The sequence below is a fragment of the Diceros bicornis genome, chromosome 25 (genome assembly GCF_020826845.1).
Source record: "Diceros bicornis minor isolate mBicDic1 chromosome 25, mDicBic1.mat.cur, whole genome shotgun sequence".
Classification (NCBI taxonomy): Eukaryota; Metazoa; Chordata; class Mammalia; order Perissodactyla; family Rhinocerotidae; genus Diceros; species Diceros bicornis.
Genome location: NC_080764.1, coordinates 33,808,338 through 33,835,644, shown reverse-complemented (window position 1 = coordinate 33,835,644; position 27,307 = coordinate 33,808,338).

Below are 27,307 nucleotides of genomic sequence, written 5' to 3'. Positions count from 1 at the left end.
AATATAAAGCTCACAGTGTGAATGTGGTGAATCCAGTGGAGAGAGAAGGAAAGCTCTCCAAAGGCAGAGCTTCAGGGCCCTCTCAACCTTTATTAGTGGTCAAAGAAATGAGGAAGCACCAAATGGGACTGAAAATATCACCCATCACCCTAGTGGGGAAGGAAGAAAAACAGAAGTTTGTGGGAGTCAGGAAAGGAAAATGTTTCAAGGAATCAGGAATGATAGTCTATGTCCAGATATTTCAGAGGAGATCTGAAAATTGATCCATATATTTTGCAATATATAGGTCATCAAAGATTTTGGTAAAAGTAGCTTTGATTGTTTGTTAGAAATAAAATGTGTTAAAGAGAGAAAGAGAGGAAGAATGGAGATAGCGAATATTGATAACTTTCTCTAGGAGTTCTGTATTAAGAAAAACAGATGTTCAGTTGTATTTGATACATGATGTGGAGGATCAAGAGAGACTCTGTAAAACGTGTAGATCACTGAATTTATGACTAAACTCTAAACTAAAGTTATGTTTCTCCTAGTTTTTCTTACTATAGAATTTATTGTTTGAGCAGTTGTAAGTTTACAGAAAAATTGAGCAAAAAGTACAAAGAATTTCCATATACCCTCCCACCCCCAACCCCAAATATCTTGCATTAGTTAGACATTTGTTACAACTGATAAGCCAATATTGGTATGTCATTAATTAACTAAAGTCCATAGTTTACATTAGGGTTCACTCCTGGTGTTGTACATTCTATGGGTTTTGATAAATGTGTAATGATATATGTACACAATTACAGTATCATATAGTTTAGTTTCAGTGTCCTAAAATTCTGCTATGCTCCACCGATTCATCCCTCATCGCTTCCATTGTGCCCCCGGCAACTACGATCTTTAAAGTGTATTCATAATTTTGTCTTTCCCAGAATATCATACAGTTCAAATCATACAGTATGTAGCCTTTTCAGATTGGCTTCTTTCATTTAGCATTTAAAGTTCTTTCATGTCTTTTTGTGGCTTCATTGCTTATTTCCTTTTATTTTTCTTTTATGATTTATTTAATAATATTCTATCGTATGGATGTACCTCAGTTTATTTATCCATTCACCTATTAAAGGACATCTTGGTTGCTTCCAAGTTTTGGCAATTATAAACAAATATATTATAAAACATCCATGTGCAGGTTTTTATGTGGAGGTAAGTGTTCAACTTCTTTGGGTAAATACCAAGAAGCACGATTGCTAGATCATATGGTAAGAGCATATCTAGTTTTATAAGAAACTGTCTTCCAAAGTGGCTGTACCATTTTGCATTCCCACCAGCAGTGAATGAGAGTTCCTATTGCTCCACGTTGTCACCAAAATTTGGTCTTGTCAATGTTTTGGATTGTAGTCATTCTAATAAATGTGTATCATCTCACTGGTGTGTTAATTTGCAATTACCTGATGGTTATGACATTGAGCATCTTATTTATGTCAACATCCACAAAATAACTTACTGGAAGTTTCTCTTAGTTAATTTTTAGTTAAAAAAAAAGTCTTATTCCTTCCTTTGGTTTCATGGAAACAAAACCTTTGAGAATAAATTTATAATAATATTTTAATTTTGACAATACTTTTTGAAAGATACACTTCTAATTCTAGCTTTTAAATATATACATTTTAAGATAATACATACGTTGCTCAGATAAAAGGGAATTTTATCCCTTATACACATAATTATTCCAATTATTCACTTTGTGATTATATGAAAATAGTGTGAATAAAATAAATAAATGAAAACACTATTAAAGGACTGGTATTTTTGACAATATTAGCTTCTGTGTGAGAATAAGGTTTTATTTCATGTGCTACTGAAAGCTTGCTTTGAAATATTTCTTTAAAATAACATTAAAATGTTAATGAGGAGGGAAAATCAAACTTTAAGCTTCAAAATATATTGAAACAGATACATCAGTTGTTATCAGTTTTTCATATGGTTTTCTATATCCAATAAAAAACATTTAAACTCAGCATTTAAGCAGACTAAATTTTCTGTGGCAAACTGGTCAATCGAAGTTTTCATTATTGCCATCTCAAAAAAAGTCTTATTAAAGCAACTTACACTGATAGCTCATTGGCTAAGACAGAAAAATATTACAAACCATTATAATAATCTAGCTGCAGGAAAATTAGTAGGATCACTTCTATGGAATAGAAATTAATCAAATCTGGGATGTGTCCATAAAAATGAAATAAGCTCATTGTCTTCAGTCATTCCAACCAATTACACAATTTCCAGACTCAAAATTAGAGACATTTAATTTTTTTCTTTAACACACTCCCTAACACATTTAACCCATTAGCTCATTTTGCTGGTGTATTCTTCAGAATTTACATGGTTTTACTCATTTTCTTCTTGGCCAAAAGTATAAAGAAATAGTATTTTGATTTGGAAAAACGAGCATCATGTTCTGACTTCATTTTTCACAGGCTACATCAACTTGGATAAATACTCCATCTCAGAAAACAATTTTCTCAAATTAAAAATGAAAAATAAGATGCCTATCTCAGAGGGTTGCTGTTAAAATCAAATTAGATGAACATGAGAACACGTTTAGTAAATGATAAACACAAGTGTTGACTTCTTACCCTTTTGTTTCCAGACCCTCATAACTCCGATTGCAACCATCATTATATTATGTATAAATTTCTACATTTTCACAACTAATTTCTCTCATCTTCCAATTTATCTTAAAAATAAGAATAGAAATAATATTCCTAAATTTTGAGAAATAAGCATAGGAAAAGGACAAAAGGAACTCTATCAGTAAGTTAACATCATCTCTGTGTGATCGAAATATGTTTGATTTGCATTTTCTTCTTTGTACTTTTGTTTTTAATGTTGCATTGTGTATACATTCACCTTATAATCAGAAAAAAAATACACTGTACTTACAATTTGTTTCAAAAGAATACTTACCCTTATGAAATGGCTATCATTTTCTCAAAATTATATCCATGATGAATCAAAATGCATAACTATTAAAAATCAATAGTCAACAACTGAGTTAAAATTATATGCACACCTTTAACTTGGTTGAGGTTACAATGAAATATAACACAGAGTTTTTGCCTTCAAAAAATGTAAAATAACTGTATATTATGGATTTAAATGAGTTAATAGAAGTTAATATATTACTACTACTACATAGAGTTAACTTCTATGATATACAGCCTCTCATTCAACATGGATACCCTTAAAAATCATTCTGCAATAAGCCATTTAAGAGTAAAATGTGGCCTCTGTTCCAGGTGTTATGTTACATGTAAAAAGGACACCTTTGTTTAATAACATGGAGATGTTAAACAGACTGTTGAACACTCTAATGGTGCCAGTCTATCTTGGCTACGATGGTCCTAATAGTGTCATCTGTCAGTAGCTCTCCCCTTCTCCTCCACCACTGAGTAAGCAGCTTACAGAGCCAAGCCAAAAACCGAGACACAATATTAGATACCATCTGTGTTGCTCATCTGATTTCAATCCAAATTGTTCTCAAGCCAATCATGGAACCGAGTGAAGAATTTGATTGTGATTAGGGTGAGGAATGAAAAAGACATGAACCTAGAAGATCAGCATCAACCTTCCAGGCACAAAGAGGTGGTTTGCCTGCTTTGCAAATTCCATTTGCAAATGAGATTTTAGGCCTAGAGAATTATAACATGCACAAAGATGGACAAAAATACAAATAAATGCACACATGTGTGCACATGCATACACAGACACTCTGTAGAAGTGATTTGATTTAAAATTTTCTACTTATTTCAAAGAAGTGTCATTTATAATTGTTTTAGCAAAATATCTGGCAATTTTAAAATATGGGATAAATGAAAATTGAGTGTATATCTGTTTGCATGTAAAAATTTAATTCTAAGATATTTATTTCCCAAAATACTTGAAAGCTACGGGCAAACAAAAATCAGTGTACAGACCTGTGTCCTAGTGATAGACATCTGTTCAGTAAGTGAGCCACTATTGATCCATCTGCAAAGCACTTAGACTGGCTGCTTGCTTGATTAAGAATAGGTTGTAAAGATGATAAGCCACATCATCCTTATTTATTTTGGTCATTGCTGGATTTTTCTTCTAGGGGGGCATTATCCGCTATTTTTATCTCCTATCTTCATATTTTCTATCTTTCTTTTCCTTCAAGCGTATTTTGAGCAGAGTTCTTGATGAATGTTGGATGATTGAGGACAATAACATGGCATGAAGCAAGATAAATGTTTATATATTAAAAATATTACTACATTTAAATGTTTATTATTTTTATGTCAAACACATTTTATTTATATGAAAGAATAAGTAGAAGACAAAGAAACATTTACTTTTGGGCGACAATGAATCATATCATTTTAGGCTTCAGAAAATTATTTCCATAGGCATATATTACCCAATGAAGTACACTGAACACTTTATACTATCACCAATTGTTGGAATCATTTATGTAAGCTCCGTAATGTATTTAAACACTAATGCACAAAGAAGGCACCTATAGAAATATTTCAATGGATTTCCTTCCTCCATGATTGCCAACTTTTATGGATATTTTAATCAACAAAATGCATGCGATTTGAGTTAAATAGACAATTTTCAGTTTGACACTGAAATGAAAGATCACTTTTATTTAGAAGTTACCATCATATACTATCACAGTGTATAATATTTATAAATGTTTTTAAACAGCATTTAAGAAAACCTGATCAGAAGCAAGGGTTCTAGGAGATATTTGTTCTTGCTGTTTGCTTGCTGTTTATTTTTTTCCATAGTGGTGTTTTCCAGTTACATAGTACTCTATGGAGAAGCATGTTATGTTTGAGGGCAAAGATTGATTCTGATGTTTATCGTCTAAGTGACACATTTGTCTTGCTAAGAAAATATTTTTAATAAGAACATAGTATGATAAATGTATTGTCATGAGCTAGATATCGAGGTTTTCATGTTGAACAAGCTACTTTAAATGAAACGATCTGGAACATGTCTGACACTTTCAGAAAAACTATGTGCAATTCTCTCTATAAGATGGTTGCTCCCTTATTGGTGAAGCTGAAATTATGATTTTATAATTTCACATTGCAATACTGCAAAAGTGTATTAAAAGTAAGTTTGTGCACTTTAATCTCAAAAACGTGAACTCTCTGAGCTCGTATATTAATATTTCTATTAATAGGAACCCCCAGGGAAAGCATTTACCATAGTCTGTGGCAGCTTAAAATAGTGCAAAGTAAATAATGGCTGCTGTCATTATTACTTTTCAACTAGTATATGTGGTACTCAAATTCCTTTTTTCTAAGTTATACATACTAACATCTTAAGAAGGAATTAGACTTCCATGTAACGAGCTTGGAAGTTGCCACTCCATCCTGACAAGTAAAAAGCTGAACAGATAGAGGTTACCAGAGGGGAAGGGGGTGGGGGGAGGGTGAAAGGGGTAAAGGGGTACATATGTATGGCGATGATAAAAACTAGACTATTGGTGGGCCAGCCTGGTGGCACAAGCAGTTAAGTGCGCGCGCTCCACTGCAGCGGCCTGGGGTTTGCAGGTTTGGATCCTGGGCGTGCACCGACGCACCGCTTGTCAGGCCATGCTGTGGCGGCGTCACATATAAAGTGGAGGAAGATGGGCATGGATGTTAGCTCAGAGCCAGTCTTCCTCAGCAAAAAGAGGAGGATTGGCAGATGTTAGCTCAGGGCTGATCTTCCTCACAAAAAAAAACTAGACTATTGGTGGTGAACACAATGCAGTCTATACAGAAACTTAAATATAAAAATGTACATCTGGGGCTGGGCCCATGGCCTAGTCGCTAAGTTTGGCATGCTCTTCTTCAGTGTCCCAGATTCAGTTCCCAGGTGTGGACGTATACCACTTGTGGGTAGCCATGCTGTGGAGGCAAGCCACATACAAAATACAGGAATATTGGCACAGATGTTAGCTCAGGGAGAATCTTCCTCAGCAAAAAAAATGTACACTTGAAATTGACATAATGTTATAAGCCAATATGACCTGGATAAAATGGTAATTAAAAAAAAAGCTCAACAGACTGAAAAATCAACAACTCTTCTTGGATCCATAAGTGAAGGGAGGACACAGGGCAAACAGCTGCCCTCAAGATTGCAAAGACAGATAAGCAAATACACCGCTTACTTAACCAGAGACCACTGTAGGGACTGGTTCCAGGGCCGGGATAGGAAAATGAGCTGTAGGTGATGAATTGATGGAGGCTCAGTGCAGACAAGTCCCAGAGTTAAAAACTCCAAGGGGACCCAATCATCGGGGGGAGGGAGGGCCGCCATAATATTGTGAGATTTACCTCTAGAACCTCCAGGAGATTCTCACAGTAAGTATCAGAGAAAAATCCTCTTGGGCTTCCAGCAGTGGGAGAGGAAGGAATCATTGTGAAATATGCCAGAGCACTCTGTTCTTAACAAGGTCTGCCCTCAGGGGAAGCTAGTTAACCAGAGCCTAACTGACCTGGGGAAAGGAAATACTCAACTTCAGCCTACTCTAGACATTCTGTCCCACCTAAGTGAGGAGAAAAAACTGAAAACATCTGTGAAGTTCACTGTCCAGAGCCATAGGCTCACTTAAAGACTGAGATCTAATCATAGGACTATAGAAAGCCTCCCCTCCCCCAACATCTGAAAGTTAATTTTAGTATTTTAAGAAAGCACCAAACTGTCTTCCAAAGTGGCTATATTATTTTGCACTTCCACCAGCAATGTATGAGAGTTCCTGTTACTCCACATCATCCCAGCATTTTGTGTTGTCAATGTTCCAGATTTTGGCAATTCCAATAGTTGTGGAATAGTGTCTCGTTTTAATTTGCATTTCCTTGATGACACATGATATGGAGCATCCTTTCATATGCTTATTTGCCAGGTGTGTATCTTCTTTGTCGAGGTGTCTGTTATGGTCTTTGGTCCATATTTTAATTGGGTTGTTTGTTTTCTTATTGTTGAATTTTAAGAGTTCTTTGTATATTTTGGATAACAGATGTGTCTTTTGCAAATATTTTTTCCAGTCTGTGGCTTGTCTTATCATTCCCTTGACATTGTCTTTTGCAGAGAAGTTTTTAATTTTAATGAAGTCCAGTTTGTTATTTCTTCTATGGATCATATCTTTGGGGTTTTATTTAAAAAGGTATCACCACACCCAAGGTCCTTTAGTTTTGCCTCCATGCTGTCTTATGTTTCATAGTTTTGCATTTTACTTCTATATTTATGATCCATTTTGAGTTATTTTTTATGAAAGATTTAAGATGTAGTCTAAAGGAATTTGCATGTGGATATCCAGTTGTTCCAACTCCATTCATTGAAGAGACGATCCTTTCCCCAATGAATTCCCTTTGCTCTTTGGTCAAAGATCAGTTGACTATATTTGTATCAGTCTATTTCTGGGCTCACCATTCTGTTCCATTGATCTATTTGCCTATTCTTTTGCCAATCCCACACTGGCTTGATTACTGTAGCTCTATAGTAAGTCTGGAATTCAGGTACTGTCAGTCTTCCAACTTTGTCTTCTCCCTCAGCATTGTATTGGCTATTCTGGGCATTGACCTCTTCATATAAACTTTAGAATCAGTTTGTCGATATCCACAAAATAACTTGCTGGAACTCTGATTGGGATTGCGTTGAATTTATAGATCATGTTGGGAATAACTAACACTGACAATATTGAGTCTTCCTATCAAAGAACATGGACTATCTCACCATGTATTTAATGATTCTTTGATTTCACTCATCAGAGTTTTGTAGTTTTTTTCATATAGATCTTGTACATATTTCGTCAGGTTTATAACTAAGTATTCTATTTTGGGAAGTGTTAATGTAAATGGTATTGTGCTTTTAATTTCAAATTCCACTTGTTCATTGCTGGTATATTGGAAATTTTGTATGTTAACTTTGTATCATACAACCTTGCTATAATTGCTTATTACTTCTAAGATTTTTTTGTCATTTTTTTCAGGTTTTCTGCATAAACAATCATGTCATCTGTGAAGAAGGATAGTTTTATTTCCTCCTTCTTAATCTGTATACCTTTTATTTCCTTTTTTTATCTTATTGTATTAGCTATAACTTCCAGCACGATGTTGAAAAAAGGTGGTGAGAGGGTACATCCTTACCTGATCTTAGTCTGATTTTAGTGGGAAAGCTCCAAGATTCTCACTATTACATATGATGTTAGCTGTAGGGTGTTTTTAGACATATTCCTTATCAAGTTGAGGAGGTTCCCTTTTATTCCTAGGGAATAATATTTACTGGGTTTTTATCATGAATAGGTGTTGGATTTAGTCAAATGATTTTTCTGCATCTATTGCTGTAATTGTTTTTCTTGTTTAGGCTGTTGATGTGATGGATTACATTAATTGATTTTTGAAAGTTGACCAACCTTGCATACCTAAGATAAATCCCACTTCACCACAGTGTATAATTATTTTTAAACATTGTTAGATTAGGTTTACTAATTTTTGCTGAGGATTTTTGCATGTATGTTTATGAGAGATCTTGGTCTTTAGTTTTCTCTTTGTGTAATATTTTTGTCTGGTTTTGACATTAGGGTAACACTGGTCTCATAGAATAAGTTAGAGAATATTCTCTCTGATTCTATACTCTGAAAGAGATTGCAGAGAATTGGTATAATTTCTTCCTTAAATGTTTAGTAGAATTCACCAGTGAACCCATCTTGGCCTGGTGCTTTCTGTTTTGGAAACTTACTAATTATTGATTCAATTTCTTTAATGGCTATAGGCCTATTCAGATTGACTATTTCTTCTTTTGTGAGTTTTGACAGATTGTGTCTTTTAAGGAATTGGTCCATTTCATCCAAGTTATCAAATTTGTGGGGATAGAATTGTTCATAGTATTCCTTTTTATCCTTTCAATGCCCACAGGATCTGTAGTAATGTCCCCTCTTACATTTCTGATGTTAGTAATTTGTGTCCTCTCTCTTTTTTTTCTTAATTAGCCTGGATAGATGCTTATCAATTTTATTCATCTTTTCAAAAACAAGTTTCTAATTTCATTGATTTTCTCTATTGATTTCTTTTTTTCAATTTCATTGATTTCTACTCTAATTCTTATTCTTTCTTTTCTTCTTATTTGGATTTAATTTGCACTTCATTTTCTAGTCGTCTGAGGTGGAAACAGACATTATTGATGTTCGAAATTTCTTTTTTTCTAGAATATGCATTCTAAATATGAACTTTGCTACATCCCACAAATTTTGATAAGTTGTGTTTTCATTTTCATTTAGTTCAAAATATTTTAAATTTCTCCTGAGATATCTTCTTTGATCCGTGTGTCATTTAGAAGTGTGTTGCTTAATCTCCATGTATTTTGGGATTTTCCAGTTATCTTTCTGTTATTGATTTCTAGTTTAATCCATCTGGTCTGAGAACAGACACTATATGATTTCTATTTTTTTAGTTTGTTAAGGTGTGTTTTCTGTCTCAGATAAATGTGTGTGATATTTTGGTGAATTTTTTTTTTTTTTTTTAAAGATTTTATTTATTTATTTTTCCCCCCCAAAGCCCCAGTAGATAGTTGTATGTCATAGTTGCAAATCCTTCTAGTTGCTGTATGTGGGACGCAGCCTCAGCATGGCCGGAGAAGCGGTGCGTCGGTGCACGCCCGGGATCCGAACCCAGGCTGCCCGCAGCGGAGCGCACGCGCTTAACCGCTAAGCCACGGGGCCGGCCCCCTGGTGAATGTTCTATGTGAGCTTTAGAAGAAAGTGTATTCTGCTATTGTTGTGTGAAGTAGTCTACAGATGTCAATTATATCCAGTTGATTGACGGTGTTGTTGCGTTCAACTACGTCCTTACTGATTTTCTGCCTGTTAAATCTTCCACCATATCTTAAGGTGAAAACAGGAAAGCACACTTCCTTCAATACAAGCTATTGAAAAATTCTAAGTGAAATTCAAGAAAAGAATTTTTTTGGAGCAACAAAATGATGTAGTTCCCTAATATTCTGGCAGAATACAAAGACAGATCTGTTTTCTGTTTCTACATTCTCCAGATTAAGATAGATGTACATTTCAGAGAGAAAAAATACATTTTAGGCCAAATGATAAGACTATTATAAAGTAGTTTTCACAATTAGACCTGGGCTTCAGATTTCAATAAGTAACAGAATAACTCTTCTCTCTTTTCCTTTCATCTCTATCATCTAAAAGACAGTATATCACCTTGTTATCAAAGGAAAATAAGGGGCATCAAAGGACAAAGGAACTGAGAATTAGACAAAATGAATTTCATCCCTCAGAAAAAAATGAATTATAAGTTTTAAAATAATAAATCAATTTTTACCAAAATGAGCATCTCTTTTATTCCTAATACATATGATTATAATAGATATGATTATTTCTAATAGATATAATTCTTAATATCCTAATATTCTTAATAGATATAATAAATCTGTACTATTTTAATAATATATAATTTCTTGTAGCCAAGTAGTTACTTTTTGCTCATTTAAGTAGCCATCGAGTAAAGTTACCTAAATAAAGTTATTTTAAAAATGAGCACAGCCACTCACATACATAATAAAAATATTAACACATTCAATAATAATAAAAATAATTACTCTAGCCTATCAGTGAACAGATTAAAATCAATGTCCATGGCAAAAGACTTCATACAAGCTTCCTAGCTTGTGAAGAAAGAAAATTTGGAGGTATTGAACTAGAAAAAGAAGCTAGGAAATTCCTTTTTGTTTCTTTTTGTGTGTGTGCATTTTTAAATTCTTGAAACAGAATTCAAGAGACACATTATCTTTTCAAATATGTAGCAACTTTTATTGCTTAAAAAATAAAGACTTAATACTGCAAATTACAGAAGTGTAATGGCCACCATAAGATCTACTTGTAATCCTTATATACATTCGTTCCATTTATCTCCAGAAATTTTTTCCAATGCCTACTGTATAGTCTGAGCACTGTATTAGCCCTGGTGATGATCAAATGATCATAACACATTATCTGGCCTCAGATTGGCAGAGAGAGAAAGGGAGATAAGGAAAGAGGCAGAGGAATGGTCTTAACAATATGACCAGTAGTATGTTTGCTGTACGAATGAAGTGTTTCGGAGCACAGAAGAAAGAGGCTAGTTCTGCCTGTGAAGGTTTGTAAAGGCCCAATAAATGAAGTGACACATGTTGGGGATTGAAATTTAAAAAGGAGTTTTTACAAGTGGAGTGAAGAGGAAAGACATTTAGGATTTATGGCAGATATACTCATTTTGTAGATAAAGAAAAGAATAAATATTAGAGAGCTAAAAATGTAAATTATAAAGAAATAAACACAATTGCAATGATTCAATAGAGACCAGACAGCGTGTAATAAGGACAGGGAAATAGAAGCGGTCTACAGCAGCGTGGGGAATAAGAAAGTTCAGCGTGCACAGAACTTATAAACAAATAATTGCTAAAATAATTGCTACATGAGCCAGCCCTGATGGCCTAGGGCTTAAAGTTTGGCACGCTCTGCTTCGGTGGCCCGGGTTCAGTTCCTGGGTGCAGAACCACACCACTCATCTGTCAGTAGCCATGCTATGGTGGGGGCTCACACAGAAGACCTAGAAGGACCTACAACTAGAATATACAACTATGTACTGGGGCTTTGGGGAGGGAAAAAAAAAGAGAGGAAGATTGGCAACAAATGTTAGTTCAGGGTGAATCTTTCCCAGCAAGAAAATAAAATAAATAAAATAATAAAATAAAATAATTGCTAAAGTTACTGAAGTTACTGTTGAGTTTCAAAATATAGTAACCTTGAAACTAGCACATTTTTATACTTATACTTTAATAAACTTGTATTCTACCTGGAAGAATATAAACACTCATTCAAGAATGAATTCACAGCAGTTCAAAATCCTTCAGTCTTTCTTCAGGCACAGTTTGTGTCTCCAGCTTTCCTGGTACTTTATCTCACTCTGTTTAAATAATAGATTAGAAATAAACAATGATCGCACAGTGATGGTAAAGACAAAGAAACAAAATTTATGTTACTTCATTTTTATTCTGAGTCCATTTGGAGTTTTTACTTTTGTTTAAAATTTAAATCAGTGAGTGAAAACTATGGGTGCAATGTTTTGCTTTGCTAAAGATATTTTAATAATTTCTTTAATATTTAAATTTCTTTTTCTTTTTACTCTTTAATTGTGTTCATTAAAACCAAGAAAGGAAGACATTGCATCAGTGGTACAATTTACTATTTGCCTAAAATATATCTTTCACAGTCATTCCAGTTTTATTAAAATTCACCTATGAGTTACTGTGAAGTTATTGTTAACGACTGTGATGGACCAGTTGTAGGTACATGTTTTCTTATTTAAAAATAAATTGAATGCAAAAGAAGTAAGGCAGTACTCTTATTTTTTTATATTATAATATACTATTTTGTTATTTATTGTTTATTTTTTTACTTAATTATTTTCTGCTGGCATAAATATAAAACTAAAGTAGAACCAAAGAAAATTTTCACTGTCTCAATTTATTTCCTAGCCATTATTTTCAGTTCATGTCACAGTTGTTACTGAATATAAATTTGCCATAATAGGAAAAAACAAAAATTGATCCACTCCAGTTGGCTAATAAACTCCACGGGCATTGGCAAACTTTTTCTGTCAAGAGCCAGATAGTAGATATTTTAAGGTTTGTGGGCCGTACGGTCTCTGTGACAACTACTCTGCTGTGCAGCTGTACAGTGACAGCAGCCACAGACAATGCAAAAGCAACTGGGTGTGGCTGCTTTCCAATAAAGCTTGATTTACAAAGCAGGCAGCAAGCTGGCTTTGGCCCTCCCGTCAAGCTTTGCCGAGCCTTGGTCTAGGATATGAGCGACAGGCGTGCACTAACACGGAGACACTTTATGAATCATTTTCTAAAGGTAGTTTAGCTACCAGGAAAGGGAGGAAATTACTAAATACTTCACTATATTTTATAGAAAAATAATTGACTATTTCTTTCTTAGAATGAAAAAAATAGGCCAACCAGATTCTCTTCTCTTTTTTTTTTTTTTGTGTGTGTGTGAGGAAGATCAGCCCTGAGCTAACATCCATGCTAATCCTCCTCTTTTTTTTTTATGCTGAGGAAGACCGCCTCTGAGCTAACACCTATTGCCAAATCTCCTCCTTTTTTTTTTTCTCCCCAAAGCCCCAGTAGATAGTTGTATGTCACAGCTGCACATCCTTCTAGTTGCTGTATGTGGGACGCGGCCTCAGTATGGCCGGAGAAGCGGTGCATCGGTGCGTGCCCAGGATCCGAACCCGGGCTGCCAGTAGTGGAGCACATGCACTTAACCGCTAAGCCACAGGGCCGGCCCCAGATTCTCTTCTTAAGCATCTCTTTCTCAATTTAACTTTTAATCCTAATAATATAAAATATATATTAGGGGATTTACCTATATGTGAGGATACAAAAATTCTACATTATATATAACCTAATCTCTTAAATAAAATGTTTGGTTGGTTAAAATCAATTCACTACAATATGTCAAGAATCGAATTCATCCTTCTAAATTTATCTATTTAAATGTATTCTGCATATACAAAAGAATAAAGAAGATTGAAATTAACATAGAATCTTTTATAATAATCAATAATTTTAAAACATCTTTTATTTATGGCTATGAAAATTGTGAAGTTATATGTTGGAAAGGCAAGAGAAAAATGGGCAAGAATCCTAAAATTTGATAATGACATTTGTTCTATTAGGTTTTCTTCCTTAATTTGGAAAGCTCATATTCACCATGAAATTTGCATTCATTTGGAAGGCCACTGGATGTCAAGTCCAAAAATGTTGCTTTTATCATGATCAATTTTACTTCTTAACAATATGAGCTTGATATCTCCTTTGTTTGCTTATTGCTTACTCTGTATTATTCTCTGCATGACCAAAGTAAAATAACTTTTTTTGTGTCTTCGCAGCACTAGTTCTAAAATTTAAAGACTACGAGTATCATTAACAGTGCAATTTAAATAATTTAAATGCGTTCTTAGACCCCATACCCATAGATTTTGCTATATGTGTGGGGCAGGAATCAGAAATTTGATTTTCTTTTTTTTTAGTAAGTACAGTCGTCCATGGATCAAATCTAAGAAATATTTAATACATGACAGGCACTGTAAAAGGTGTAATTTGCAAGGCAAAGTAATACCAAAACAAAAATTTCGTTCAGTGGATGAATAATTTTCAAAATGTGGATAGTTTTTACTTGTTTGCTTAGAGAAAACTGAAAAACAGTTGCATAAGAAATGAGTTGTTTTGTCTATTTCCTTGTTTTTTATTATTCTAGTTAATCCAGGAACAATAGAAAAAATATCATCTGAGTTTTACATATATATTATAAATCTATACACTAATTTACTTTATTTGAGTACAAAATTTCTGAATTTCCTATGTTGACATTTGAAATAACTATTTCAAAACCTAGGCTTTACTAAGCAACACATGCTAATTTGTCTCATTCTTTTCCTTACCTTATTCTTTAAAGAAATTTACATATTTAGGTGGAGTAGACTTGTTGTGAGGAAGATTGACTTTTCTGTGGAATGTCAGAAGTGAATTACTTCTGTTTTATGTTGTTGCATCCTAGTCATCCTAAAAAACAACAGGTTGTCCTTGAACAGAAAGTTTTGTCTTTACACTTTATCACCAAAGTTCGCAGAAAAGATTAGAAAAAAAACTAACACCTTTTATTGTTTACTTCACTTATAAATATCATAGAGGAAGAATAAAAGAATCTTAATGAATAGAAAGAATATTCAATCATTTCTCATCTCACACCAAATAAAGTTTATTACTCTGATTTCATACCACAGACTTTTGGAATTGTATCATCTCAATGGTCTTCTTGATTGAGAATAAATGCTTCATTAAATTTAAATATAGCAACCTAAAAACAATAGTAAAACCAGAAAGAATAATGACTGACATTAAAAGGAGCACACACATCACTCTTTGGAACATATCCAACTTTTAGATAAAATACAAAGTTTAATATTCACAATTGCATAAGAAATGCAAAGAATTATGATATGACATAAAGATATAATAAAATCAAACAACTTGAGAGAAATTTTCAATGTAAAGAGATCTTCTTGATTGGTTTTGGAATGGAAACTGTAGAAGAAAGAACAAGTAATTATAATCCCTAGGTTACTGGCTATGGCAACTAGGGTGAATAGTGATGATCTTCACTGAGATGAGCAATAACGGAAGAGGAAGAGGGTATGCTTTTCGAGGGGAGTGCAGACAGAGACCAGTTTTTAACACATGGAGTTTGAGGTGCATTGGAGGCCTCCAATTGGCGATGCCAAATATAAGGTTGGCTATATGGATCTGAAGCTCAGAAAAGTCTGGACTGGAGAGGACCCCCAAAACTATTTCCCAGGCCTCAAGCATAAATAGTTAATGCCTAATGGACATGTTTTCTTATATGTCTCAAAATCACTAATAATTTAGAAAATTCAATGCCTAACCCAAAATATGCCCCTACGTAAATCTAATTATCATCCACTATTCACTATTTCATTATATATGGCATTTCTAATCATCCAGTTCTATAAGCCAGAGACTTAAAGAACTCTTTTCTGAACACTTTCTCTGACATTTAGAGGTTTCAAGAAAACCAAGGGTCCTCCTATGCACTTGCCTCTCCCTTTTGCTACCATGAAAGATCAATCTGTCAATTTTACCATCTAAATGCTTCTGAAATCCATTCGCTTTCTCCTTCTAAACTTTTATTTCCCTAATGTAATAGTTTCTTAAGTGGTCTTGCATTTACTCTTTCTGCTTGCACTGTATTTTCTGAACTGAATCCAGAGCTATGTTTTTAAAATATAAATCTGATCACGTCACTCTTCTGTTTAAACATTTTGTAATAATGGCTCCCCTGTGGTCTTAGGATAAAGACTTAATCATTAAAATAGACTGAAAATGGGTATTATCTATCCTTTCCTCTGCCCTAAGTTGATCTTGTTCATTCCTCCCTTCTTTCATTTTACCCACAACGACCAATTTTTCATTAAAAAATTTCATCCTCCTTTTCATATATATCACTAGGGATTTTTCAATGTGAAGAATTGAAACTGAATTGGGCTAACTTCAGCAGAAAGGGAAATTATCAGGAATTATATGGGAGAGCTCACAGAACTGACAGGAAGACCAGGGAAACAGGGAGAGAAAAAAAGGTTTTCTAGACTCTATTCAACAGTTTCACATCCATACAAGAATGAAAGAACTCCAATTTTATTTTAATTTTAAAAAAATTTTGTCCAAAACTCATGTTTTAAGGAGAGGATATATGAATGGCCCAACTTGGATTACACACACATTTCCTGGCAAGGGGAAAGCAGGAAAACTTGATCAACAACACTACTAACACATTACAGTGGAGGAGAGATAATCCTCCAAAAGTAAATTAAAGTACTGTTACAAAAGATTCTGCAATTTATGATAGACAGCCAAAATTTTAAAAGCCCTGCGTATTGCCTCTGGACCTTTATTCTGCTTCCACCACTACCTGCAATACTCTAGCTTCTTTTTAATAAGTTAATTCCTGCTTCCGCTTCTGATCTTAGCTCAAATATATGTCCTCAGAGAAACTCTTTCCATATCAGGTCTAACTTTTGTACACTCACTGAGTGTAGCGTATTTTTCTTAAATAACAATGATCACAGATTGTAGTTAGCAATTTACTTGTATGATTATTTGATTAAGGTTAATGAGCACATCATTTCTGCTCAAATTTTATCCCCACTACTAAACACAGTGCCTCTCACAAAGTGGGTGTTCAACATACAAAGGTGAACAAATAAATAAGCATATGACTGGAAGAAAATATTTGCAAAGACATATCTGATAATAGACTGTTTTCCAAACTGTACGAAGAACTCTTAAAATTCAACAATAAGAACATAAAAAGCTCATTAAAAAAATAGATCTTGGGGCCGGTCAGGTGGCGTATTGGTTAAGTTCGCGTGTTCCACGTCAGCAGCCTGGGATTCGCAGGTTGGATCCTGGGTGCGGACATACACACCGCTCATCAAGCCAGCCCACATACAAAATAGAGGAGACTGGCACAGATATTAGCTCAGGAACAATCTTCCTGAAGCAAAAAGAGGAGGATTGGCAACGGATGTTAACTCAGGGCCAATCTTCCTCACCAAAAACAATGGGCCAAAGACCTTAACAGACACTTCACCAATGAAGATATACAGATAGCAAATAAGCATATGAAAAGATCTTCCATGTCATATGTCCTCAGACAAATACAAATTAAAACAACAATGAGATATGACCACATACCTATTAGAATGGCCAAAGTCCAGAACACTGAGAATACCGAATGCTGGCAAGGACATGGCAACAAGAGCTGTCATTCATTACTGGTGAGAATGTAAAACGGATTAGCAGCATTGAAGACAGTTTGGTGGTTTCTTACAAAATTAAACATACTCTTACTATATGATCCAACGATCATGCTCCTTGGTATTTATTCAAAGAAAAATATTATTATAATTATATATATTTATATATTTAATATATAATATATATATTATAAATTATATATATATATAATTATATATATAATTATATAATAAATTAATTTAATTTAATTTAAATTTATTTTATAAAATATTATAAATTTAAAAAAATTACTCAAAGAAGCTAAAAACATGTCCACACAAAATCTTGCACATAATATTTATAGCAGCTTTACTCATAATTTCCAAAACATGTAAGCAACCAAGATGTCCTTCAGTAGGTGAATGGCTAAATAAACTGTGATGTATCCAGACAGTTGAATGTTTTTCGGAGCTAAAAAGAAATGAGCTCTCAAGCCATGGAAAAACTTTAAATGCATATTACTAAGTGAAAGAAGCCAATCTGAAAAGGCTACATACTGTATGATTCCAACTATATGACCTTCTGCAAAAGACAAAACTATGGAGACAATAAAAAAGATCAGTGGTTGCTAGGGGTTAGGGAGGAGAGAGGGATGAACAGGCAGTGCACAGAGGATTTTTAGGGCAGTGAAAATTCAGTATAATGCTCTAATGGTAGATACTTCTCATTATAAATTTGTGCAAACTCATAGAGTGTACAACACAAAAGTGAACTATCATGCAATCTATGGACATTGAAGGGCAAGGATGTATCCACGTAAGTTCATCAGTTGCAACAAATGTACCACTCTGGTGGAGGATGTTGATGATAAGAGAAGCTATGCCTATGGAGGGGGAGAGAGTGTATGAAAAATCTCTGTATCTTCCTCTCAATATTGCTGTAAACCTAAAACTGTTCTAAAAAATAAAGTCTATTGGGGGCTGGCCCCGTGGCTTAGTGGTTAAGTGCACACACTCTGCTACTGGCGGCCTGGGTTCGGATCTCAGGCGCGCACCGACACACCGCTTGTCTGGCCACGCTGAGGCCGCGTCCCACATACAGCAACTAGAAGGATGTGCAACTATGACATATAACTATCTACTGGGGCTTTGGGGAGAAAAAGGGTAAAAAAGGAGGAGGATTAGCAATAGATATTAGCTCAGGGCCAGTCTTCCTCAGTAAAAAAAAAAAAAAAGGAGGATTGACATGGATGTTAGCTCAGGGCTGATCTTCCTCACAAAAAATAAATAAATAAATAAATAAGTCTATTAAAAAATAAGCATAGTATGGGAACATTTCAGGGGTGAACAATGTAATAGGAACCCAAAGGAACACTCAGGCCAGTAGGAAGAGAAGAGGATTCTGGTGAGCTACAGAGGCCGCAGGAGGAGTGTTTCAAGGAAGAAGCAGTCATGTCACATGACACAGGCCAAATGTAAACTAGGATCGATAAGGAGCCCTTGTGTTTAGCAGAAAGAAGATTATTAATAATGTTGAGAGTAAGTTTCAGAGAATTAACAGAAGACGTGAGACCTGGGAAACCTAAATTGTTCATAGCTTAGCTTGGAAAAGTCCATAACATAAAGAACAGTAGCTGGATAAGAATAGGAATTTCAAGGACTTGTTCTTTGTCCTTCATAGCTGTGTTGCTGCTGCAGTGTTTGAGAAGAAACAAACCTACATAAGTTTAAATATGCATGTAAAAAAGTTAAAATTGAAGGAAAACTTGAACACATGGGTAAGACAAGAGTGAGTTGATTGAGGGAGAGGAGGAAGTGGGAGAATCTAGGTCATTACCTTTAGAGAGGAAAGGGCTTCTCCAATTTTAAGGAAGGGGATAGGAAATGGCTGTGGGTGCAAATAAGACTATAGGTTTAGAACTAGAAATTTGAGGGAGATTTAGCCTATTTGGCATAAGAAGACAAGATCATTTGGCTATTAGGGTAATTCAGGCAAAAAAGAGGACGGGGGACTGGGAGGGTACTACTAGCACTAGAGAGAAATAAAAAGATGGGAGAAATAGCCTAGGAATGACAGGAAGCATTGACTCCTATATTCATGGGACTTTAACTATAACCATATTGTGCCCTCTTTAAGAAAAGAACAGAAAATTACAAACATAAAAATGAGTATGAGGCCTTGGGGTGAGTCTGTGCATGTGAGAGACCCTGAGGCTTAAACTTCTTTAGCTTCATGGTAAATCTGCTTCCAGCCACAAGACTTGCTGATGAATTTGGCCTAGAGAAGTGGAAGAGGTTTCATTTTTAAAAAAAGACTGCTCTCGCTGTGCTGTGGAGAACGGAGGTGTAGAGAAGTTGGGAAATAAACGAAGGAAAAGAAAGCTTGAGAAATGAGACTAAAACAGGTGAAAGAAAATGTCTATCTTTCTCTCCCTCAAAACATGCCCAATTAGCAACATAATGAATTCCTTGGTTGCTAAAGGCCAATGAACATTTTTACTTTTTTCCAAAATATAATAAATAGTAGTCATGTCCTATTTTAAATACTCAGATAGTGAATATAAATATTTTATAACATTCATTTGCCTAGAGTCTCACGGCAAACTGAATATGTTTAATAAAATTCCTTGAGATGAACTTCAAAATGATGCCGAATGAATATGCATGTGATATCAAAAATTTTTCTTAGCTATATTTAACAGGAACAAAATGGTTTGAGTAACATGAAGGTTTTTTTTAATTGAAAATTTTATTGGGATAATTTCAGATTTATATGCAGTTGTAAAAATAATACAGAGAGATTCCTTGTACACTTTGCTCAATTTCCCCCAATGGTAACATTTTGCAATACTAGAGTGTAATATTACAACCAAAATATTGATATTGATACAATACTCTGATCTTAGATTGACTCTGTTTTACTTGTAGTCACTTTGGTGTGTGCCTGTGTGTGTTTTTAAGTTCTATACAATTTTATTGCATGTGTAATTCTTGTATCCATCACCATAGTCAAGATATGCACGATGTCAACACCACATACATGAGGCTTTTTTTTTTTTTTGAGGAAGATCAGCCCTGTGTCAACATCTGCCAATCCTCCTCTTTTTTTTTTTTTTTGCTGAGGAAGACTGGTCCTGGGCCAACATCTGCACCCATCCTCCTTCACCCCATATGGGACACCACCACAGCATGGCCTACCAAGCGGTGTGCCGGTACGCGCCCAGGATCCCAACCAGTGAACCCCGGGCCACCGCAACAGAGCGCATGCAGTCAACCACTTGCGACACTGGGCCGGCCCCTACATGAGGTATTTTTAAAGTAAAATTATATGAAATGTTTTATTTCTCCACCTAGGAAATAGATAAGAGAAGAGATATGTTTCCCTATTGACATTATGATACAACCCAGTTATAAATTGGTGCATTAAATTTCTGTGAACTCGAACAGTAGGGACATCTGAAACAGCATCACACCTGACATCTTTATTTCCCGCAAGAAAATGTAACCACCAATTAGTGGTGTACAAACCAGGAGTGAGAAGACCAGTTTCTAAGATATTTCAAGTCAAATATTAGAATCAAATTAATAGGCTGAGACACCAAGCACAATAAACATTGTACATGAACTGATTTCTGATTACAACCATATCCATGGGTGCTCTCTTTCTACCTTAAAAACAAACAAAAACTCATGTATAATTTCATGAGAAATGGCATAAGACTCATTTTTATATAGAATAGATGTGTTTTACCAGGGGAAAATATTTATGTAAAGTACATGCTTAAAGTACAATTATTCAAGTTACACAATGTTTAGAATATATCCTGTATAAATATGTGAATAGTTGCATCACAATTTAACTAGAGAAAGATATATTTTTCTATTGTGGAATACGTTTATATAAGGTGCATGTTTAAAGTACAATTATTCATGTAACAGAATATTTAGAATATGTGCTGTATAAATATGTAAATAGTTATATTTTGTACTTGCATTTTTAAAAGAACTTTTTTGAAAAGAGAATTACTGTTTGCATATGCAATATTTTCTTTGGTTTTATTATGGAAAAACTCCCAGGGGAGTAGGAGTGGGAGGAGAGACAGAGCAAAAGTAGAGTACATTTACCATACTCTCTTCCACAAGAAACTATTTTCTTGCAAGAAGCTGGACTTGCATTGAGTAAATCACCTTCCTTACTTCCCTTTCCTAGGCTCAAGGGCATAGGCTTTAGCATAGTTCATCTTCATGGACATTGGTGTGGGAAATGTCTTCCTCCCTGAGGCCGACGAGCCCCGTGGAGGCTGAAACATCATTTTTGGACAGTTGTACATTGAACAACATTCTGGAACATACATACTATTTGCATGCCACTAATTTGTATGCCGCCAATGGCTCCATTTCACAGTCTTGGATGGAGAGCTCAGAGCCTCTACTTTTAGGGGTAGATTTTTTGTGGGATGTGTTTGGTGTGGTCATGTTTCTACTTAGGGCCAGGCATCCCTGGAAATTAACTAGAGGCTTGTACCTGGAAATCCAAATTTATGAAACAGTTAAATAAATGGGTAAACACAGTAAAGATGTGGAAAAACAGAGCTTATCCTGAGAATGACAATTGAGCGGCTAAAAAGTAGATTGGAGACATTGAAACAAATGAGAAAATTTGATAATTGTACAGTGGTTTTGTAGTATAATGTCCTAGTTTTAAGGAAATACACACAGAAGTATTTATTGGTAAATGGACACCATATCTACAACTTACTCTCAAAAACTTCACGAAAAAAACAATATACACGTGTTTGTGTGTGGGTGCACGTGTGTATACGTGCATGTGCTTGTGTGTGTGAGGAGTAAAATGATAACGTAAACAAAACAAAGAGAGTACATTTGGGAAATCTGAGTTCTTGTATAATTTTTGCAATTTTAATGTGTCTAGAATTGTCAAAATTAAAAATTAAAGATAAAACAATTGTATATCAGCCAATGGCTTTTTCCTTCATGTTTAGAGGTTATTTTTTTATTTATTTATTTTTTTGTGAGGAAGATCAGCCCTGAGCTAACATCCATGCCAATCCTCCTGTTTTTGCTGAGGAAGACTGGCCCCGGGCTAACATCTGTGCCCATCTTCCTCCACTTTATGTGGGACACCGCCACAGCATGGCCTGACAAGCGGCACCTCGGTGCACACCTGGGATCTGAACCCGGGCCACCAGCAGCGGAGTGCGTGCACTTAACCACTATGCCACGGGGCCAGCCCCTCTAGAGGTTATTTTTTGATAATGTGGAAAGAAAAAGCTAGAATATATGTTCCCCTCAGGGAACAGATAGACAAGAAACAAATGGGTTAACTAAACATTAGTGAGACATTAAAATTTATCTAAAATGACCTTTAATATGATCCTTCTTTTTCCATCGCACTGCCACTACCATAGCTTGAATCCTGTTGTCTTATCTGGATTGGTGCAGCACTCTACTAATTGGTGTTTCTCCTGCCAAATCCACTATACTCCCCATTAATTTTCCTAAATTATTGCATTACAGAAATATGTCTATATCTCCTCACACTAGGACTAGATTTAAGTCCCTAAAAGTTAGGGACTGAGTCTTACTAATTGTCATATTCACCACACTGAGGACCTAACTAACTGGCAGAATGATTTGTTAAAATGATGATGATGTGACCAGAAGCCACACAAAGTAAGTAGTCATTTATAAGCATTGTATACATTCTTAATATAAACACAGTAACAACACAAAGCAACAGAGAAATGATACATTCATATTGTGTAAATTCATAGAAAAGTTGAAGTTAAAGAGCTTTGGAGATTTTCATAGAAAACACTCTTCGATTGGTTATTTCTTGGTGCCACTGTCAAATTCAGAATCCTGGACTGGTTAGAACATCAGTCTGAGCCTATTTTTTAATTTTCTCTTTTTTAAGAGAAGTAAATTAGTAAATTTCTTATGAGTTTTGTTTTGATCAAAATTTTTAAATAGCTGAAAAATAATTTTATCAAGCTCTAAGGTATTGCACGAATAATATACAAGATATTAGAATAGTATGACAAATTGGCACCAGTTAAGGGGCCTTGAAATATATCCCCTTATGAGAAAAGACACACACACACACACTCATACATATAAGATAAAGAAACAATAGTAGGTAGTAAAAAGTACATTGCAATGGATCTAAAAATACCTGGACTATAATTGTGGGTCTGAACCTAATTTACTGTGTTTCTTTAGACAAGTCATTGAGCTCCTCTGAGCTTTAATTATCTTACAAGTGAAGATAATATGTACTCTCAGAGAAATCAAATCTGTAAAATGGGGTGAAAATTCTCAGATGAATTATATTGGAACACAGATAATAGTCTTCTGGAAAATAAAATGAGATAAAACACGTGAAATTTTACTTGAAATAATGAAATTCCGTGGTAGCATAAACTAATTTAATTTAAAATAGAAAAACACATAGACATATATAAACACACACACACATATATATAGGTATATAAAAGATGACACACCAGAAGGCAAACCCTCCTTTGGACTCTGCATACAAAATCCTGGTGCCAATGCAGAAGTGAATCTCTGATTTTCTGATTTTAATGAATTTACTCCAAAGCTATAAAACGATAAGCTATTTATTGACTCTATTACATCCCATAGGCTTGCACTTCAGTGAATATTGCTGAAACTATGCTTGATATAGAAACTTACAAATCTTAGAAGGGAGAGGATATTAACATAGATGGGAAATATGAATTAAAACACATTTTTATCACTGAAATATTCCATATATTGGAAATACAGCTCAATACGTCCAATTCAACCCTACTGAAAGTAACCTGTTTTCATAGCAGACTTGGCACAGAGCAGGGCTTTTCCTAATCCAAATCTGGTTGATGTATATTTAAATTTTTCTAATTCTTTTGAATTCTTGTTGACCACCACCATCAAACACACAAACCAGAATATGTCAATCCTAAGAGGGATTTTTATAAAATCCTTAGAAAACATTATTTTTCTAATCTGTGTTTACTATTAGAATGCATATTATATTTACACACAATTTTACCTTTCACATCCCTCCAAAGACAATGATGATAATAATATCTAGCATCATCTACAGAGTATTTACCATGTTCTAGGCTGAGGGCTAAATATTTAATGTGAATCATTTAGTTTTCACAGAAGCCATACAGAGTTGAGTCACTTGAGGAAAGTGAAGTTAAAGCAGGTTAAGAAACTTGTCCAATTTCACAAAGATAATAAACAGTAGAAACAGAATTCGAACCAGGGATTTTAACTCCAGAACTTTTGCTTTTAACTACTTTACTCTGCTCCTGCATCTGAACAGACAAATACATCCCATGGCAGGCTTGAGACTGCTAAAAGCTACTGCTAAATTCAGCAGTGATTCAGATATTAAAGCTACATTGAGTGTCAGATTTGCAACAATTTTGCATATTGAAATGTTACTTCAGATCTCAGTTTAAACTTAAATTTTAAATAATTTCATCTCAATTATTGAAAAAGTTTGATCATCTTCATTAAAAAAATATTGTTTTGGGCTCAGGGGAAGGTATTACATTTCAACATGTAGCAATTTTTTTATCCCAACATGTTTTCCATATATAACATGAAAATATTTTTATCAATTAATAAACTTAAGATGTTATATAATGAATATTGATGTAAATATCATTTACAATTCTTGTGGTATTTTAAACACATTCATGCTCTAATGGGATAAAAATGTCCCTATGTATAGAATATCATTACCTATTCATGAACCTAATCATAGTTCTTTCCTAACATATCCCACCAAAGATAATGTGCACACTTTTTCCCTCCAGCTTTCGATGTTTTATTTAAGATGACTAAGTCAGACTCAATTTTCCCATCTCTTAACTCTGCCCCTGGAGATTCTGTCTGCTTCCACTGGAGTTCTCTTTGTGTCTCCGTAGTATAGAAAGTTCAATGAATCACATAAAAATACTACTAGTTTTCATTTGTTGTGTTCCTACATGTTCTGGAGTTAAAACTAGAAAATCACTCTTATAATGCCACAGTGCATTTAATTACTATCTTGCTGTTATAGAGTTTTTTATTATACTAGAGTTAATCATGGTTTTACTGTTTATAAAAAGTTCTGTTTATAAAAATCTGCTAGCATTTGTAAATGGCGTAGCGGTAATCAGCCCTCAAAGGACCGTGTCTACTTAAGGTTAGCTGAAAAACACAGCAGCCTAATTAGCATCCCAAATCACCACCCAGCCATCTGTTATCTCTAGGCAAAGCAGAAGAAAATGTAAATGTCTAGGAAATAAGGACTTTGTGTGAGAAGTCCAGATTTTTAATTTTTGTAATTTTTTTCATTTTTTCCCATAGCATTTGCAATGGTACTGACGCTGTTGATGATGAAAAGTTTTCTTATCTGACATCCTTCTATTGTTGAGAAGTGCATATGAGGAGAGGTGTCACAGATAGCAGAGCCGTGGAATTATAAACGCACATATCACTTCAGTCTGCTTTTAAAGATCAAAAATAGGATGCAAAGTAGGTGGACAAACAGAATTTCACTCCCTAGAGCTACCCATCTGACACCTTGTGCTGACATAAACTCATTATAGAAATGACACATTCTTCAAATAGGTGACATACTTTGTTACTAGATTTGTAAATTACACAGCTCTTATCTTGCCAGTAGCCACTACATATGTATTTTCACACACAATTCAGTTTATATCAAAACAATCTTTGTTTTGATACAAAACAAGTGAATGGTGTTGTAATGTTCTGGCCTTTTGAAAAAATACAGGGTTTGTTTGTTTTATTAACACGTTATTACTCTTCTTTGTCCTGCAGGATTTCCCTGATACCAAAAACAAACTTAAACCTTCATACGCCTCTGCTAACAAAGCACTGGAAATATAAGTAAGGGAGCAGTATGCAAAATAGTTTATAATGACAAAAAGATAATACAACTTAAACCCCCCTCCACCTTTCTATTTTCTTATCGCACTTAGGCAGCTACTTTGAGCACAAAACCATTTATGAACTTTCTATGATGCATCTCAAGAAAGCACTATGATTTTATCTAGAAAAGAAGGTAATTTCAATTCAAATTCTTTTCAGGTACACCACAAATATAAATCAATCCATCAGCTAATATTTAAAACACTTTATATATACAATATAAAGATTCTGTTGTCCAAGAAATTATATTCAAATATCCTTGGAAATCATGCTGTTATATAATTGTTGTTACATAACTTGGAAGGGCTCTTGTTCTTATGGATTGTAAAGCAGTGATGTATGATAATAACATAAAATGATAAGACTATCAAAGAATGAAAATGTGATGCTTTTATTCCGAATTTTAATACTGAACTAACAAAATATTTTATTCTTTTAGATTACCACTTACTCTCATTTTTAGTATTCTGGGATAATATTCTGCCCCAGACAGAGCGTAATAATAAGCATTGAAATACACTTTCTCTTTCTGGCTCACTTATTCATTCAACAATAGATTATTGATTACCTATTATGTGTAACATCGTATAGACTAGGAATAAATAATTAGTAAACATTTCTAGTCCCATAGTGTACTATGTAAGTGAATGAGAGAGATATTAATCAAATAATGACATGGAAAGAAAAACACAAAACAAAACAAATAAATCTATGTATATACATAATGGAATCTGACCTAGCCTGGTGAAAAGTTCAGATAAGACACCTGAGAAAGCAGCCCTTGACCTGAAATCTGAAGAATGAGAAGAAATTACATAATTGAGCAAGAAAAAGGGGGAAAATATACCTGAGAGTATGAACCTCACATGTAAATACTCTGTTATGAGAAATTATGACGTGTTTAAGGAACTAAAAGAAGACTAGACAAAGAAAAAGTAAGTTAT